The 20,286-nt window shown below is 29.9% G+C and overlaps 1 long non-coding RNA gene across 1 annotated transcript; it reads left to right on the top strand.

Moving 5' to 3' along the window:
- The first annotated feature begins 199 nt into the window (after positions 1-199).
- On the top strand, positions 200-1,305 carry LOC132728651 (uncharacterized). Its single transcript, XR_009625514.1, has 3 exons — positions 200-335; positions 579-931; positions 1,156-1,305. It is a non-coding gene; the product is annotated as an uncharacterized LOC132728651 (long non-coding RNA).
- The last annotated feature ends 18,981 nt before the right edge of the window (positions 1,306-20,286 follow it).

Raw genomic sequence — 20,286 nt, 5'->3', positions numbered from 1 at the left:
CATCATGTATAGTTCATATTCTTTATTTATACTTTTGTTGTTGTTTTGATTCAATATGCTGACCCTGGATTGGTCCTTCGTTCACCAATGTATAAAAAAGTGTTTATTGACGTCCATCAATTAAGTCGTGACTAGGTTGAGGAAGCAAATTGTCGCATGAAGATTAATCGGTTAATTTACATAGCTACGTCAGTGTTTACGGAATTATCGTCATAAACCACATTTTTGTTTCTTCAGTTCCAGTTTCAGAAAGATATATAAATGATTCGAAAAGTTTTCTCGGTATCAGATTAACTTCTTCAAGCTCACAAATAGTACATCTTGAAACATACAAGGTAAGCTGTTTTCTATATCTAGATAAATGTGAATATTATGATAATTTTCTGCTTTAGAATATAACTATATTCCCACTGGACTTAATGTTAATGAATACAAGTAAATACATTAAATTTCATAGTTAATGTCATTTTCAGTTTGTTTTAGCAATATTTTTAAATAAATCAATCAATATTACATTTTAAAAGGTTCCTAGTTTAAATTTTACTTTTATTCATAGTTTTATTTCTTTCAAATTTCAGTTTTACCATGAACACCTTAGTAATCATTGCCGCCTTATCGGTGTTGTGCTGTGTTTACGCGCAGTCATACGGTAGCTTCGACAACGACGGATTTGGTCGCTTTTCTGGTTCGGGACGCCATTTTGAATCAGGGCGCCGTTTTGGACCAGGACGCCATTTCGATTCAGATAGTCATTTTAGATCAGGACACGAATTTGATTCAGGTCGCCGTTTTGGATCAGGACGCCATTTTGAATCAGGGCACCGTTTTAGATCTGGACGTTTTTCAGGAGGAGATGGTTTATTTAGAGGAATTGGTGATCGAGATTATAGACCAAGGGGTTCAAGCTATATTCCAAGAAGATCAATAATTCGTAAGTATTTTTAACTTTTCAATTTGTTTGATTATTATTTTTTCTTTTTGACACGTTAAATGCTAAAACACATGTGTAAATCTATTATAACAAAAGTTTTTCGTGCTATAATCTAGATTCATATTTTTATATCTTTCAAAATTTAAGAACGAATAGTACTTGCAATCCGTAGATCACTTTGTCCTCGGAATTTTCTAATTTATTTATTCTTTTCCCAATTTCAGGTGGTTCTTACTAGATGTCTAAAGTTTCAGATAAAAGATGACCCCTAACTTAAATCAAGCGATGGTGCCAAATTTATTTGAAGTCTTTCATTTCATTATTATTTATTCATTACATTATCACATTCACAATAAACGTTATGATAAAGGTTATTTTTGGTTGTTATTTGTTTTTATTGTACAAAGTTTAAGAGATGGTATCAAATTCCAAGTTCAGGAGAAAAAAAGAGATAGGAGCGACAGTCCGGTTAGGTTCATGATACTTGAGTATGGACTAAAATGCAACAGACTTGGTTTAGATAACACCTTAGAGGGCTTTGTAAAAGGCCACATCGGCCATAAACAAAATCGGTATGGGCCATCTCGGCATGGATTAACTCAAGTGCCCGATTGTCTAACTTGTGTCTGTTATGGTATTTTATTGTGTTGCAATAAACATTATATCATTATAACAATTTTGTTCTGTTAAACCTGCAATGATATCTCCGTTACTTTTTTACAGAAAAGCTATGAAACAAACAAAAAATAAGTAAACAACCCAGCGTTCGTAAGACAGCCTTTCAAAAATTCCATGTTTTCCAATTTCCTAGCGGCTTTTAAATGTTTACACATCTGTCAACACTTATTTATTGTCTATAACAATCCTCAAATATTTTTTCTTTTTTCTTAAAAGATGTTTGACTAACAAATCCAAATGATATCCCTCTGAATCAAACACAATTATTTTCCTCACGTGAAATACACAACTTTTAAAATGGCGGCCGCTTACATTTCACAGAGTCAGGTCTAATATAAAATAAAGAAAAAAGAATCCCTAAAAAATAACAAAACAAAATTGAAAATTTGCACCCTCGGTTTGATTATCTGTTTCATGTCGGTTGGAAAAGAAAATTTTACCGTCCACGGCCCCCTCCCCCTTCATTCATGTTTTTTATTTTTTTTCATGTTTTTGGGGTCAATTGATCCGCACTTTAAGGTGAGAATTTTAACCCCTTGCCGGGGGAGGGGCTGAAAAATAACATAAATTACTCAAAAAATGAAAATCAATTACGAGGATTTGGCTTTTCAAAATAATAAAACAAAACTAGACGTTTAAATTATGACATGGAATTTATCTTAATAAAATTTCACGTGTTGAAAAAAAAAAAAAAAAAAAAAAGGATCCCCCGGAAGCAACACCAAAATCTAAAATTGCAGTCGGTTTAATTATTTGTCATGGGATAATGGAAGTCAAATCCCCCCCGCCCCTTACACCGTTTTGCGGAATCAACTCACCCCATGTGTTTTGGCATCAATGTTTCCCAAGGCCGAAAATACTTAATTGAAGTAGGGGCCAACTTTTTGGTCCCCCCATTGAATGCTGTTTTGAGAAAAATTTTTAAAAAAATGATTGGATTTCTTAACACAACAAAATAAAAAAGAATTTAATGGGGATTTCTTTAAAGGGGTAAATTATAAGTCAATTTGTTTTAAAATACGGAAACCCCCTAAGTTGAAAAGGCCAAAAACAAGCCATCTAAAATGTACACACAAAAATAATGTCTTGTTTTATTTTTAAGGGGGCCAAAAAATAACATTTTGATTAAATGTACGGGAGACTTTTTACAGCCGCCGCAAGGCACAAATAACACGGATGGGACAATGAAATAGAGAAAAACAGAATCCCTAAAGAATTGGCAAAATGTATTGTTATTAAATTTCAAACCGATGGCATTGCAAAAGGAGTGCTTACGTTGGCAATTTTTGGTTACGAATAAAGTTGTAAATTATTCTTATCAGACTAAAAGTATTATGTAATGTGCAAGAAATAAATTTAAACACTGGCTGCATACATTGACACATGGAGATTCCAAGCTCTTAGGCAATGCAGCAGAGCCAGGTTACCTCCTTACATAATGACATTGATCCATATATTTCTGTATGTACCGAATGCCAGAATATTGCATTATAACAAATAAATTTTAGTTTGAGATCGTTTTATTTTATCTTTAATGAACTTCTGTTTTTGCAGCTGTTAACGTAATTTTGATACGAATTTTTAACTATTTTTGCAAACGGACAAATTCATATTTAAAGTAGATGGATGGAAATGCTTTATATTGCACAAAGGAATTGATTGATGTTTCATCTTCATTGTTTTAAACAGAAATTTTGAAGCATTATTTGCATTTGCTTTGCCATAAAAATCGGAATAATTTGGAATGATAGATAATAATAAAACAAACATAATAAAACGGAAGTTTTTCCAACTTGTACTGTGAATTCGACCGATTGTTGGATATTAGTTTCAATGATGCTTGTACCGAACTACAAAAGTTTTGTTTGTTGGTTTTTTTTGTTTGTTTTCTAGCCAGCTTACGGAACGTCTGTGGTTTTTCTACTTAGTTGCCCGTTTGTGTCTGAAATAATACACAGAGGGGAATCTGGAAAGTCACCATTTGACATATACAGTGTTGAGGCGACGTATAACCCAACCAAAGGTGTGGTTTTTATTCTTAACATAAACTCTAAGTCTTCATAATGAGAATATGTATCAACGCATCAGCTGAACTTCTTCTGACATAAAGTTTTGATTATAAGCATATACATGTACTTTATATGTTGGATTACATATTATATTATTTCATATTTAGCATTGAAGATACAATACTGTAAAAGATGTAATATAGCAGTTAATATTTTGGTAAAATTGATACTTAAAGGATAATAATTTGATAAAATGTCAATGTACGTCACAGAAAAAAAGAATATTTCATGGTTTCGAAGAGAAAGGGTTCGTATTCGTACGAATTCGTATGCATGGCGTCCAAAACCCTTTGTCATGACAATATATATTTGTAAATTTTCAATATGTTTTGGTTTACCTACAGGGAAAAAGAAATAAGAAGGTTGAAAAATGAAACATGACAACACACTATTTCTACGAGTCCATGGAGAAATTTTTGAAGTTATCTTCCTGCAAACCTCACCCATCCCTACAACTTGAGAGTAAACCGTATAATTAACAATTTATTTTTAGGTCATGAGGAAAACAAATAATCTGAAAGCCAATTTGATAATTTTTGAAAATATTCCAATTATAATTTAAATATTCCAATTTTATTTTATGCTTTTCAGTGGATTACTGATTTATCCGTGAAAATTATATTTGGTAATTTCACAGTGAAAATTATCAAAATATAATTTCACTTTTTTCAATGACGAAACTACTTTTTAAGATTTTCCCCATGTGGTACCTCAATTTTAATTTTGTTGACAATTCTGACAATGTCAGGCTGTTTAAAGAAAAAGCAAAGCTGAAATTGATAAATACCTTAAACGTCAAAAGTAATTAAAAGAAGAAAACTTACTTCTATTCATTCAAATTCCAATCACCAAATTTCGTCTCTAAATTTTTTGTTTCATTTTTACAGTCTGAAAAATACATTCCTTCCACATGCAAACTGCTCTTGATGACATTTGGGCATATTAAAGTTTCCTACGAGTAATAACTGCCGTATGCTTTATGAAAAATTGAAAAACAATGACAGCTACAGCTCGTACTCGTAGAACAATTAAACCACCCAGCGTTCCGAGCAAGTTCCAAGTCTTCCATTTTCATAGCTGCTTTTTTCATGTTTTCACATCTGTCAACACTTATTTTTTGTCTGTTTCAATCCTCAGATATGTTTTCTTTCTTTTAAAAAGGTGTATGACTAACAATTCCAAATGATATCCCTCTGAATCAAACACAATTATTTTCCTCCCGTGAAATACACAACTTTAAAAAATGGCTGCCGCTTACATTTAACAAAGCCAGGTCTAAAATAAATTCGCAGTAAGTAACAGAAATATGGATGGATGGTTGGAATTTTCTCCTACACGAATTGTTTGTTTTTATTATTAAAACAAGCGGTCATTCATATTTTTTAAACAAAATAATTAATATCACTGTCATTTAATGTTGATTGTCGGACTTATTTTTCAGCTCAAGACTTTTTGTTTTTAATGAGAAATTCGCACGAAATGGGGCTCTCAATGGGGAAACAGATTTTAATATTTATGTTAATATTATGGACATTTCGTTTAAACTTGTTTTTTAGCATAAAATAAAAAGAAAATTTGTTTGTTTGTTGTGTAAGATGTAATTTTATTTCATCTCGTGAACTTTAAAAACAGTATTCTCACTCGTGGCTACGCCACTCGTGAGAATACTGTTTTTAAAGCCCACTCGATGAAATAAAATTTCATCTTACACACAAACAAACAAATATCCTCTATATAATTTAAATATTCCAATTGTAATTAGAGTTAAAAGTTACATATATTAACCGGATATCATTTTCAGTCGAACCGGTTAATATATTTAAAGTTCTTTCGTACAAATATAAACTTATTTGCAAACACCACTTTTAATGAAATAATAAAAAGTAGTATAACATTAATTTAATATATTGATTACAAATAAAGAGTAACAAATTAAAAGATTCTACAATATAACTCAACATCTGTTCTGTAATAAAAGTAAAAGTGGAAAATGCAAGTTTCCGTCCATCTCCATTGCACCGACTTAAACAGAACTTTGTAGGTCGCTAATTTGACTTAGTGACGAATCTTCTTCCATTTGTTTTTTTTTAAATAAACTAGTACTTCCAATTACTTTTCTAGCTAAAATTGAATATTTCAAACAATTTCAAAAACCGTCATATTTATGGAAATCAATCCTATATGCTTTCGGATCTGATCTTATTTCAGTATTGTACATGTATTGTATTATTTCACGATTGTATGTAAATCTTGTATGTGCAAAATGTTCGAAATAAAATATGTTTAAACTAGAACTCAACAATGGTTAATTTTGAATCAAGAAGCATCCGATGTAAGTATAAACTTTGAGAATAATGATAAAAGCTTTACCTTCATAAGTGAAATAAATAATGTAAAATTATGAACTTGTATTTCATAAGACAAGCATGTTTATTTTTTGAGGATTTATTTTCAAAGTCTATGCTATCTGCATTATTTTTTAATCTGATTTTTTTTCACAAGAAAGGCAAACGCTTACTCCATCTCTAAATGTAATGTACTATAATAATATAACAAAGAACAACTTTTGATATGAGAAAACAAACAATTTTATTTGAACCACAAAAGACAATATACAAACATTTGAAATTGATATTTGGTACTATCTTGTCCACATGGATGCAAACTTAGATTGTTAGGTTTTGATGTTTAAGTCTAATATGAACCTGAAAATAAAAAAAAGGTATTGTAAAAATAAATAAAAGAAATGATATTATTTCAATGACAAACTATGAACCGTAATTATCATCCATATTAAGAATGCTATGTAAAAACGCGTAATAAACCAGTTACCGGTAATAAATTGTTTTTGTGTTTCTGTCACAACATTTTGCTTCTAAATAATGAAGATGCGAAAACCTTTTGGAATACAAAGACTCTTCATTTATAGCAAAGTAATTTTTATGCCAGAAAAAGGATAAAGTTAAACTTACGATTAATTTGTCTTTCTCGGAATGTAATCTGAAACTGTATTTATATAATAGCTTGGTCTGTAAATTGAGCCACCGCTAGATCTGTATACGGAGCCAGTTGGTCTATATACATGTCGGCCACCAATACCTCTCAACAAACCTCCTGTTACGCGCCCTTGATCCGGGGAGAAAATGCCTTGATCCGGTTCTTATAACATCCTGATCCAGCTAGAAGACCAGATCTATCATAGCTGTTGTAAGGGTTCATCAGTACCGTATAACTGGGCGAAGAGACACAGCATAGCAGAAGATAGTGCAATAAGCAAATCAGTTGACCCACTTTAATATCCAGACAAATGTTCTGGAAAAAATAGTTTTGAAAATAAGCTTTGTTCTAAATTTATGTGACAGCCAAAATTTGTATACAATAACTAAAAAATTTGATGTTTATTTAAAAACATAAACTGTACATTGCATTTTATTTCGGCTCAAAAATGTTTTATTGTGTCTTGTACGAAGGGCGTTTAGGTAAACGTTATTAAATGGATTAGTGCGATAATCAATGAATTTAACATTGATGAACGCTATGCTTGTTCCTTGTTCAAATCCCTATCTCTCTGAAGTATTTTTTGAAGGTGTGGATTTTTTTCTTTATTAGAGGATCATTTAAACACAAATGAAAACAGTTTTACAACAGTAACTATAATCGAAGATTGTTTTTACACTAATTAAATGTTTGAAATAGATTCAAAATGATAAAATAAATTTTGGTTTCCCACAACGTCATCGTATATAGTTTATATTTCTTTATTTATATGTTTGTTGTTTTTCCCCGGGATTTGGTTTTTTCTTTTCACCAGAGTAAAAAAAAATGGTTTTTCATTGCCCGCCCAAAAAATTAAGTCGTGACTTTTTTTGGGAAGAAAATTGTAAAAAGGGAAGTTTAAATGGGCTTAATTCACATAGCTACGCCCAGTTTTTTCCCGCTTGTCGTAAAAAACCCTTTTTGTTATTTCCCAGTAAATTTCAAAAAGATATAAAAATGTTTCGAAAATTTTTTCTCGTATCGTTCTTCTTAAAGCCCCAAAAAAATAGTGATTTGAAACATAAAAGGTAAGTGTTTTTTTATATCTAAAAAATGTGAATATTAGGGATTTTTACAGTTAAAACATGGGTTTATTCCCAGGGATTTAATGTCAAGGGGAAATACTGCCCAAAAAAATTTAAATGTTTAAATTCATAGTTAATGTCATTTTCAGTTTGTTTAACAATATTTTCTAATATAAATCAATCAATGTTACATTTTAAAAAGGTTCCTAGTTTAAATTTTACTTTTATTCATAGTTATATTTCTTTCAAATTTTCAGATTTACCATGGAACACCTTAGTAATCATTTGCCGCCTTATCGGTGTTGTGCTGTGTTTACGCGCAATTTCATACGGTAGCTTCGGACAACGACGGATTTGGTCAGCTTTTTCTGGTTCGGGGACGCCATTTTGAATCAGGGCGCCGTTTTGGAACAGGGCGCCATTTCGATTCAGATAGTCATTTTAGATCAGGACACGAATTTGATTCAGGTTTCGCCGTTTTGGATCAGGGACGCCATTTTGAATCAGGGGCACCGTTTTGGATCTGGACGTTTTTTACAGGAGGAGATGGTTTTAATTTTTAGAGGAATTGGTGATCGAGATATAGACCAAGGGGTTTCAAGCTATATTCCAAGAAGATCAATAATTCGTAAGTATATTTAACTTTTCAATTTGTTTGATTTTTTTTGACACTATAAAAATGCAAAAAAAAAAAAAAAACATATGTAAATCTATTACAACAAAAGTTTTTTGTGCTATAATCTAGATTTATATTTTTATATCTTTCAAAATTTAAGAAACGTATAGTACTTGCAATCCGTAGATCACTTTGTCCTCTGAATTTTCTAATTTATTTATTCTTTTTCCCAAATTTCAGGTGATTCTTACTAGATGTCTAAAGTTTCAGGTAAAAGATGACCACCTAACTTCAATCAAGCGATGGTGCCAAATTTATTTTGAAGTCTTTCATTCATTATTATTTATTCATTACATTATCACATTTCACAATAAACGTTTATGATAAATTGTTATTTTTTGGTTGTTATTTGTTTTTTATTGTACAAAGTTTAAGAAATTGTATCAGCTTCCAAGTTCAGGAGACAATAAGAGATAGGGGCGACAGTCCGGTTTTGGTTCATGATTACTCGAGTATGAACTAAAATGCAACTGACTTGGTTTATTACCACCGTAGAGCGCTCTGTAAAAAGGCCACCTCGGCCTAAAACAAAATCGGCATGGGCCATCTTCGGCATGGATTAACTCAATCTGCCCAATATTCTAACTTTTGTCCGTTATTGTATTTTATAGTGTAGCAAAAAACATTTTATCATTTTTATAGAACATTTTTGTTCTTTTAAATCTGCAATGACATCTTCGATACTTTTTACAGAAAAGCTATGAAACAAACAAAAAATTGAGCACATATTCAAAATTTTCAAAAACCATCTCGGGGTTTTTGTTGAAAAACCCCTTGCGTGGGCCCTAATTGAAAAATATAAACTTCTCCAGGGTTTTTTTAAATGCCCCTTAAGGAAAAAAAATTTTTATTAAAAAAAAAAAACATTGCAAATTTTTAAAAACCATTATTGCCCGGGTTGGCATGTTTTATTTTGTTTCCCCGATTCAATTAAAAAATACAATGTATTTCTTGGGCAAAAAACTTTCAAAATGTGAAAAAGGTGAGGAACCCCAAAAATTTTTAAAAAAGATAATGGTTTTTATAAATACAATTATTTCTCTATTTTCAAAGAATCCAGCCCAAAAAAAAATTGGGATGTTTAACAAATTGTATCGTTTTTTGAAGAAATTCATAGTTTAAAACTATTACATTTTAAAAAAAAACCAAAAATTTAAAATTCGCAAAAAAATATTATTTTATTTGTTGATACCCCTTTTAATAAAATTTTTTTTAGAAAAATTTTTGAGTACAAACTGTCCCAAGGGTTTAAAACATCGCGTCATACCCCAAAAAGTATATCCTTTTTAAAAAGCCAAAAAATCTGTTGTTAAATTATGCCCCTATCTCAAATACGTCCCGTAAAGCAGGTAACAAAAAAAATCCTTTTATTTTTAGTCCTGTTTATTTTTTCTTAAAAACCCTTTCATTCTTTTTAAATTTTTCAACAAGGGAATAAACTGACATATTTTTAATATTAAACGTAAAAAAAAACCCGGGGTCCTTTACCTTTAAAAGGTTTTATTTAAAAGTAATAAATGTATTTTTTTTTTGATTTAAAATTTTCGTATTTTTGGGATTGTTTTTTTATATTTTTTTAAAACATTATTTTTCCTTTAAAAATTCAAAAAAATGAGATTAAATTTTTCATTAAAAAAATTTTGTGTTTATAGAAAAAGTTATTTCTAATATTTCAATTTAAAATTTTTTTTCCCCTTTTTAAAAAATACAAAATGAAAAAAAAAAAAAAGGGGGGAAAAAAAAAAATTATCAAAAATTTTAAAGTATTTTAAAGATGTTTTTGAAAAAATTGTTTTGGGCAGGTAAAGGGAAAAAAGGGAAAAATTTGGTTTTTCCCAACAAAGCCCAAAAAGGGGAACATTTTGTCAAGTTTTTATTTTATTTTTTTGTTAACAAATTTTGAAAAAAGGTTTTCAAAAATGCGGGAGAAATTGGGGGGGGGGGTCAGTTTGGGGGCTTTTTTAAAGGGGTTTTTTCTTCAAAATCTCTTCCCTCATTGGGGTTTGGGTTTCGAATTTAGCAAAAGGGGCATTGGATTCTTTTATGGGGAGGAAGCTTTATTCAGCTTTCGGAAAAAGGCGGTGGTTCTAATTGTTTGTGCCTTTAAATAATAAAAAAAGGGGCACTAAGGCCTTCCTTTTCCCAATTAAAGGGGGAAAGTCATTTATTTTTTGGGGGGGAATTTTAAAAGTTTGGGGGCGAAAGTAAAAACCCCAAAAAGAAAGGGTTTTTTTTTGAAAAAACGTCTTATTATTTAAAAGGAATAAAAATTTGGTTCACCCTTTGAAAAAGTACTAGAGATTTCAATTTTTTTATTAGCATCTACCCTGTCTTTATATATTTTTATTTCGCAAACGGAAAACCAATATTGATATTATTTTTTATATTTTTTAAAATACAATTTCTTAAAAAATGTAAATTAAAAAGGAAATTATTGGGAAATTTTTTTAAAGGTGTAAAATTTCAAATTTTATAGTCCTTTAATTTTTAAAAAATATCTATATTTTGTCACCAAAAAAAGGGTTTTTTGGGTTTTTAAAAAGGGGTGAAAAATTTGTTTGACCCCCCCCCTTTTTTCATTCGGCAATTATTTAAAAAAAATTTGCCCAAAATTTTTTGGGTTTAAAACCTTTAAGGGAAAATAGAAATAAGAAGGTATGAAAAATGAAAAAAAAACTCCCAAAACTTTTTTAAACGAGTCCTTTGTGCGAAATTTTTTAGGCCTTTTTTCTTTTCCCAAAGTTTGGTCCTTTTATTGGTTTTTGGAACCGGGTTTCTGGAATAGTCTTAAGCCCGAATTCAAAATTTAACATAAAAATTTAAGGAATTTTTAATCAAGAAAACAAACCCCCACATTAAGGTTAAAAATTTCAGAATTAAATTTTTAAAAATTTAAAAATCTTTTATATTGTGATTAAATAGTGTACAATTATGCATTTCATCCAATTATGTTGGGAAATTTTGGAATGTTTAGCCTTTAAGTTATTTATTTTTGACTTTTAATATACTATCTGCCTTTTGCCCTTTTTTCTTTCCATTTTTTTTCTGCCCCTTTCCCTGCCAAAATTTTTTAAAAAAAAGGGAAAAAACTTTAAAAAAATTTATTTAAAAATCTATAAATTAAACGAGATAAGAAAACAAGTTTTTTTTGAAAACAAAGCAATATACAAACATACGAAAGTGATATTTCACATGGTCGCAATGTGAGATGGTTACTTCTTAAATGAGCCTGCAAAAACCAAAAATGATTTTCGAAATAAAAAAACACGCAATTTTTTAAACATAAAATTTTAAGTAATAAAATTGATTATTGTACATTTTCAAATTAAGAATGATTAAAAAGTAGTGAAATAAAATTTTTTAATTTGATTTTGCATATATTCAACACTAGTTTATATCAAAACATGTCTGTTTTAAACGTTGGAGATGGAAAAATTGTTGTATACAGAGCTTTTTCATTATTGCAGTAATTTTATGTAGAAAAAAGCATATACTCCTACAGTATTTTGTCAGATATGAGAATGGGACAAACCTATTTTGCCTTTACAGCAATTGTAAAATAATATTGTGCTAATTATATTAAGCAAATTTCAATTGTATCAGATCTACTTCACAAAAGATTTTATTTATTAAATAGTGAAAAACAGAATCCCTTAAGAAAGCCCAACACGGCAAAATTGTAAAATGTTGCAGGCTCGGTTTGATTGAGCCTGTTCATGGACGGTAATGGAAATTGCAAGTTACCGTCCACGCCACGTAGCACCGGCTTAAGCAGAATTCAACATTTAAACATTAAAATGGTGAAATTTTGAATTTAGAAACATCCGCAGATGTGTTCATACGGCGGTTATCATGGAACCTTCAATGTGTCACAGGAGTGTAATACTTACATTAGGTTTTCAATTTACTGTTTGTGTGATTCGAGTAAAAGCCTAGTTCTATAAAAGTTTGTATCTATATTATACTGTACGAACATAAATATCAATGATTTTTTATCAATCAGAACACTTAGTCAAATGACGTGTGTGAGCGTTATGACACACAACATTATGATTTGTTGCATATTTGCGTAGTTATCTTAATCAAAACAATTCACTTCCTTATATATTCTTAAATGAAATATCATTGCATATTTACGTATATAAATATTTCAAAAGCATATTCACGTGAAGAAATAAATAATTCAATGAACTTTAGTACAAACATAATATCCTGACAAATCAAAAACATATTCGTTTGTCAGCTAAGTCATTATTATTTTTAAAATATGATTATTTTAACTTAATCATCTAAGTACATGCAGAAACGTAGAATCAAATAATGTGTTACACAGCAAAAAGAAAAACCCATCAAACAAAGAAAAACAACAACTTCCAACCTCCCAAAAAAGAAAACAAAAACACACAAACAAACACGAAAACCACCCACTCAATTTCTTTTGATATTTGGATAGTAAATATGCATTTTATTATTTTAATTTAATTTAATCAAAACAAGTTGAAATAAGGTTTGTTTATTAAATTCTAGTTATCGATGCTCTAGTTTGTCAGATCAACAGATTTGGCATGCCAAATTTTGGATAATAAATAAATTAAACGTACATGTTTTGTTCAAATAAATTAAAGGGCGATTTTTTCATATGCCCTTATTTCGAGCATTTCCTCATCCGATAATTCTTCTATAATAATATGTCCAACCATGTTACATGAATTTGATGTTAATTCGAAATAGTTTTAAAAAATGTATTATGTATAAAGTAGGGAGGTCATTTGTTCCCGTATTGAATATTGTTTTTTCTTTTGCTAGTTTAATTATTTATTCATGTATATTTTATTAAATTTTAAAACATTAAAAAGAGTTGATGGCGTTTTTTTATTTCAATATTAAATTTGGGAAGACACTATGTTATGGGTTTTTAATTCATAACTTTGTTATGGCAGATTGAAAATAATCATTTTTCCATAAATAACAAATTTAGATTGTTGTCTTTTATGAAGGGGTAAATTTGTTTTTGAATGTGAAAAAAGTGGAAAAAAATAGTCCCGATTTGTTCTTTACTAAAAAAATCTTAAATGTAAAATTTAAAAATTATTCAATTATTTTATTTCATACTATGACAAAAAACTTCAAATTTTAAAAGTCAGAAAATCTTTGGCCAAATTTTAAATACTAAAAAAAATTTTTTGAAAAAAAATGAAAAAGAAATTTGTTCAAAATTCATTTGACAGAAAATTTGTATAAAAACTTAAACATTGATGTTAATTTAAAAAAAATAAAAACATGGGCTACATTTTATTTCGACTAAAAAATGTTTTTTTTTGGGGTTTGTCGAAGAATTTTTTAGACAAAAAATTCAAAGGAAAGTGGGTATTTAAAAATTTACCCTTTGAAAAATCCCCTATGTATTCCGGGGAAATTTTTCCTTTTTCCCCTTTTTCTTGGGAAAGTGTGGATTTCTATTTTTTTTGAGTACCCTTTAAAACACAAATTAAAAATTTTTACAAAGTTACAGTTTCTCCCAAAATTTAATTTTTGAATAGATACAAAAATGATAGGAAAGTTTTGGGTTTCCCAAAAAATATTCTGTGTGTTTATATTCTTTTAATTTGTTTGTTTTGATTTAATATGCTGACCTTTTAGATTTGTTCCTTCGTTCCCAGTTTTAAAATCAGGTCTAAAATAGGTTTTGAGGGTGCAAAATTTTAAGTTTGTGGGTTGGGGAAGCAAATTGTAAAATGAAGATGTTTTGGTTAACATAGCTACGAGACAATTTTTGTCGTCTTTTAAACCCCACTTTTTTGTATTTTAAGCCCAATTTCAAAAAGATATATAAATGATTCAAAAAAGTTTTTGGGATCAGATTAACTTTTCAATCTAAAATATACATTTTTAAAAATAAAAGGAAAACTGTATAAATTGAAATTATTTAATTTTCTGTTTAAATAGCTTTTTTCCAGGACCAAAAAAAGAAAATAAAAAAATTTAATAGAAAATGTCATTTTTGAGTTTTTTTTTAGCATATTTAAAAAACAACCCAATTTTTAACATTTTTAAAAGGTTCCTATTTTAATTTTTTTTATTCTAGTTTTTATTTCTTTAAATTTCAAGTTTTTCACCATGAACACCTTAGTAATCCATTGCCGGCCTTATCGAATGTTGTGCTGTGTTTACGCACAGTCATACGGTAGCTTCGACAACGACGGATTTGGTCGCTTTTCTGGTTTGCGGGACAGCCATTTTGACATCAGGGCGCCGTTTTGGACCTAGGACGCCATTTTGATTCAGCATAGTCATTTTAGATCAGGACACGAATTTGATTCATGGTCGCCGTTTTGCGATCAGGACGCCATTTTGAATCAGGGACACCGTTCGGCATCTGCGAAACATTTTACACGCAGGAGCATGGTTTATTTAGGGAGATTTGTTGATCGAGATTAATTAGGAGACCAAGGGGTTCAAGCATTTTATTCCAAGAAAGATCAATAATTCGTAAGTATATTTATCTTTTTCAATTTCTTTGATTATTATTTTTTCTTTTTGAAACGTTAAATCCAAAAATACATGTGTAAATTTATTATAACAAAAGTTTGTCGTGCTATAATCTAGGAGTTCAAATTTTCATATCTTTCCAAAATTTAACAACGTATAGTAACATGCAAGTCTGTAGATCACCATTGTCCCCGGAATTTTTAATTTAATTTATTCTTTTCCCAATTTTCAGGTGATCTCTTTACTAGATGACTAAAGTTTCAGATAAAAGATGACCCCTAACATTAAATCAAGTGATGGTGCCAAATTGATTTGAAGCTTTCATTTCATTATTATTTATACATTACATTATCACATTCACAAATAAACGTTATATAAAGGTTATTTTTGGTGGTTGTTATTTGTTTTTATTGTACAAAGTTTAAGAATATGTATTCAGATTCCAAGTTCAGGAGACAATGAGAGATAGGGGCGACAGTCCGGTTTGGTTCAGGATACTCGAGTATGAACTAAAATGCAACTGACTTGGTTTAGAAACCACCGTACAGCGCTTTGTAAAAGGCCACATCGGCCATAAACAAAATCGGCATGGGCCATCTCGGTATGGATTAACTCAAGGTGCCCAATTGTCTAACTTGTGTCCGTTATGGTATTTCATTGTGTAGCAATAAACATTATATCATTATAACAAAATTTTGTTCTGTTAAACCTGCAATAACATCTCCGATACTTTTTACAGAAAAGCTATGAAACAAACAAAATATTGAGCACTTATTCATCATCTACAAACATTTATCTCCAGCATTGTTAAATCCCTGGCGTGGGCGTTCATATTAAACATATATACTCCTCCACTTTTATGATGTGTTAAGAATTATAATTTCAAAAAAGAAAAAAAGGCGTTGCAAATTATTATAACCAGTTATTTGACTGATTGACCTGTTCCCATTTTGTACAGGACCGTGATGATTAACAGCCCTACTTAATTTAGAGTCGTGTTGACCAGTGGTATTATGGAGTTTCAAGTTGATATAGCAGATTGATACACATGTAACAACAATACAATGTATGCTCTGGGCAAACAACAACAAAGTGTGAAAAGTATTTAGGTAAAGAACCCGAAAATAATTTTAAACAAGATAATGGTTTTTAAACAATACAATTCTCTTCTCTATACAATTTATCCAGCAAAGAAAATATGTATTTTGAACAAATTGTATCGTTTTGAAGAAATTCATAGTTTAAATCTACTTCATAAAACAAAACAAGATTTAAGATTCGAAAAAACTGATTATGTGATATTGTTGATACCTTTGATATGATTTTTTTCTAGAATCTAGAGTACATCTGTTCAAGTTTAATACACCAGGTTCATACCGAATATTATATATATGCCGTTTTAAAAAATGAAATCATGATTGTTACTCGTGTCAGTGATCTCAAATGACGTTTTCTAACGCTGGTACCGAAATTAATGCTTCAATTTATAGTCCTGTCAATTATTAACCTAATAACCTCAATTATTTTATGCTTTTCAGTGGATTACTGATTTATCCGTGAACATTATATTTGATAATTTCACAGTGAAATTATCAAAATATAAAATCACACTTTTCAATAATGAGACTAATTTTTAAGATTTTCCCCATGCGGTACATCAATTTTATTATTGTTGACAATTCTGACATTGTCAGGGCTGTTTAGAGAAAAGCAAAGCTTAAATTGATAAATAACTGAAATTTTAAAGGTAATAATAAGAAGGAAACTTATTTCAATTCATTCAAAATTACAAATCACCAAATATCGTCTCTAAATTTTTGTTTCATTTTTACAGTTTGAAAAATACAATTCCTCTTACATGCAAAACTTCTCTTGATGACATTTGGGCATATTTACGTATCCTACGAGCAATAACTGCCCAATAACTTAAAAGCAATAACAGACATCAGCCCGAAGAATAAGTAAACAACCCAGCGTTCGTAAGGAAGCCTTTCAAAAATTCCAATTTCGTAGCGGCTTTTGAATGTTTTCACATCTGTCAACACTTATTTATTGTCTGTAACAATCCTCAAATAAATTTTCTTTCTTCTTTTAAGATGTATGACTAACAAATCCAAATGATATCCCTCTGAATCCAACACAATTATTTCCTCCCGTGAAATTCACAACTTTTAAATATGGCGGCCGCTTACATTTTACAGAGCCAGGTCTAATATAAAATCGCCGTAAATAACAGAAATATGGATGGATGGTGTGACTTTTTCTTCTACTAGAATTGTTTGTTTTTATTATTAAAACAAGCGATCGTTTATATTATTTGAATTAAATGAATAATATCATCGCCATTTAACGTTGATCGTCGAACTAATTTTTTAGACCAAGACTTGCTTCATCACTTTGTTTCCAGATTTTTATACTTCACAACAGCAGGTGTCAAGTGATGTGTAGCTGCTGTAAAAATGCCTCGTACTTCACTTCAGTGTTGTTATATTTTTCTGTTCCTTCGGGATCATTGATGCCAGCACTATTAAGTGTTGAGAATTGAGTACCGCTCAAGCCGGTGCTAGGGGCGTGAGGGATGTTTGCACGTATTCATTATCCCTCATGTACAGACTCAATCAAACCGAATCTGCAATTATCTTGTAATTTTGTTGTGATTAATGCTTCCGAGGGATCACTTTGTTTCCAGATTTCTTGTATTTTATGAGAAATTCGACTAATAGAGGATATCAGTGTGGAAAACAGTTTTTAAAATTAAAGTTAATATCAAAGAAATTTCGTTTTAGCTTGTTGTTAAGCATAAAATAAAAAGAAAATGTGTTTGTTGTGTAAGATGTAATTTTATTTCATCTCGTGAGCTTTAAAAACAGTATTCTCACGAGTGGCGAAGCCACCTGTGCGAATACTGTTTTGAAAGTTCAGGAGATGAAAAAAAAATCATCTTACACACAAACACACAAATATCCTCGATTTTATTCATATAAATTGTACAACAAACACATATCTAACATATTTGAATATTAACTGTAAACAAAACACGTGTGGCTTAACATTTAAAGGTTGATGAATGTATTTTTGTTGACTTTATTGTCGTGTTTTGGCTATGTTGTTTTTATATCTCTTAAATCATTGTTTTTCCTAACAATTCAAGAACTGAGATATTGTCATTAAAATATTCATGCGCGTTCTATATTAACGTTATCTATTCATATTCTATATCCATTCATTAAGAAACTAAAGTCATCTTTGTCAACTATTACCTATGTAGTGTCCACTCAAAACCAAACGATTTCAATTTTGAATAGTATATTGTTTCCTGACATGATACGAGTTTTGGTAAGTTCAGGAAAGTTGAGTGGAAAATTACACAATCGAATATATATATTGCTTAATATAATTATAATCGAATATCTGTTTTATAATAAACTAGTTCCCCTTTTCAACATCGTATATCAACTCAACGGATGTCTGGAGACATAAAAGCATTCAATTTGAATTTCCTACATACATCAGCTGGAGATCAAAACAGGAAAATATGCAAAAGATAATAAAGAAAATACTCGATTTGAGAAAAAAGTGTTGCAACACTTATCAATTTTGGCATTTTTTACGTCTAGAATAGATATTCTGAAAAACAGCAAAGGGCGAATGTTTTGAAATTTTGCACCTAGACCTATATCAAATGGAAATTAATATATATATAAATTATTTCCAGTCCTACCAGTCAAAAACCTCAGTGGAGTCCCTTTAATTGTTCCTCGTTAATAATTTTCATTTACGTAAACAAAATTTGGAACAATAAAAAAGATTGAAGTTTTGTACGGAAAGTAAATAAATGATTGACAGATTAAAATCATTCTTACCATGCATAATTATGCTATTAATAATAATATGCTATATAGATAAACGTAATGCTTTCGGTTATTTATGGTTGTTTTTTTATGAGTTAGTTCATTATGTGATTTCATGACATAGCAGTTTTCTAAATAACTCCAGAGAAGAAGTGAATGAACGTATGTAAAATTGTTGCTACTACATATGATTTAAGTATTTTAATTATTTTTTATTTTAAAATATTTTATTTTTAAACCTGTTACCGGTAATAAATATTTTTTTTGCAAATATTAAACAAGTGTTTCTGTCACAACATTTTGCTTCTAAATAATGAAGATGCAGAAATATTTTGGAATACAGAGACTCTTCATATATAGCAAAGTAATTTTATGCAGAATAATATAGATAAACTTACGATTAATTTGTCTTCTCGGAATGTAATCTGAAACTGTATTTATATGTTAGCTTAGTCTAATTATACATGATATACACTATGTTTATGTTATATGCCATTAAGTATTGAATATCGTTTTAACGTTTCATTAACTACCGGGGAGGGCCGACCGCTAATGTTGTAAGAACTTGGGCCCAATCCGTTTGCTTTTGCTGTTAAGAATAAATATGAAATTTGTATCTGTATTGTATATACATGTATATAGCAATAAAATATGATTTCTGTAAACGGAGCCAGTTGGTCTATATACATGTCGGCCACCAATACCTCTCAACAAACCTCCTGCTAAGCGCCCTGATCCGGGGAGAAAATGCCTTGATCCGGTGCTTATATCCTGATCGAGCTAGAAGACCAGATCTATCATAGTTGTTGTAAGGGTCACAATTATTGTATGACTGGGCGTAGACACACAATAGCAGAGATAGTGCAATAAGCAAATCAGTTGACCACTTTAATATCCAAACAAATGTTCTGAAAAAAATAGTGAAAATAAGCTTTATTCTAAATTTATGTGACAGCCAAATTTGTATACAATAACTTAAAGATTTGATGTTTATTTAAGAAAATAACAAACTGTACATTGCATTTTATTTCGGCTCAAAAATGTTTTATTGAGTCTTGTACGAAGGGCATTTATATAAACGATATTCAATGGATTAGTGCGATAATCAATGAATTTAACATTGATGAACGCTATGCTTGTTCCTTGTTCAAATTCCTATCTCTCTGAATTATCGTTGAAAGGTGTGAATTTATTTCTTTATTAGAGAATCATTTAAACACAAATTAAAACATTTTTACAACAGTAGCTACAATCGAAGTTTGTTTCTACAAAAATTCAATGTTTGAAATAGATACAAAATGATAAAATAAATTTTAGTTTCCCACAACATCATCGTGTATAGTTCATATTCTTTATTTATACTTTTGTTGTTGTTTTGATTCAATGTGCTGACCTTAGATTGGTTCTTTGTTCACTAGTGTATGAAAATGTCTAAAAATAGAGTTTATTGACGTGCATAAATTAAGTCGTGACTAGGTTGAGGAAGCAAATTGTCAAATGAAGATTTATCGGTTAATTAACATAGCTACGT

This window comes from Ruditapes philippinarum, unplaced genomic scaffold, assembly GCF_026571515.1.
Source record: "Ruditapes philippinarum isolate M1 unplaced genomic scaffold, ASM2657151v2 ctg1260_1_1_1_1, whole genome shotgun sequence".
In the NCBI taxonomy this organism is placed as follows: domain Eukaryota; kingdom Metazoa; phylum Mollusca; class Bivalvia; order Venerida; family Veneridae; genus Ruditapes; species Ruditapes philippinarum.
The sequence above is the reverse complement of the archived record's forward strand: the minus strand, read 5'-3'. Positions and strand labels throughout refer to the sequence as shown.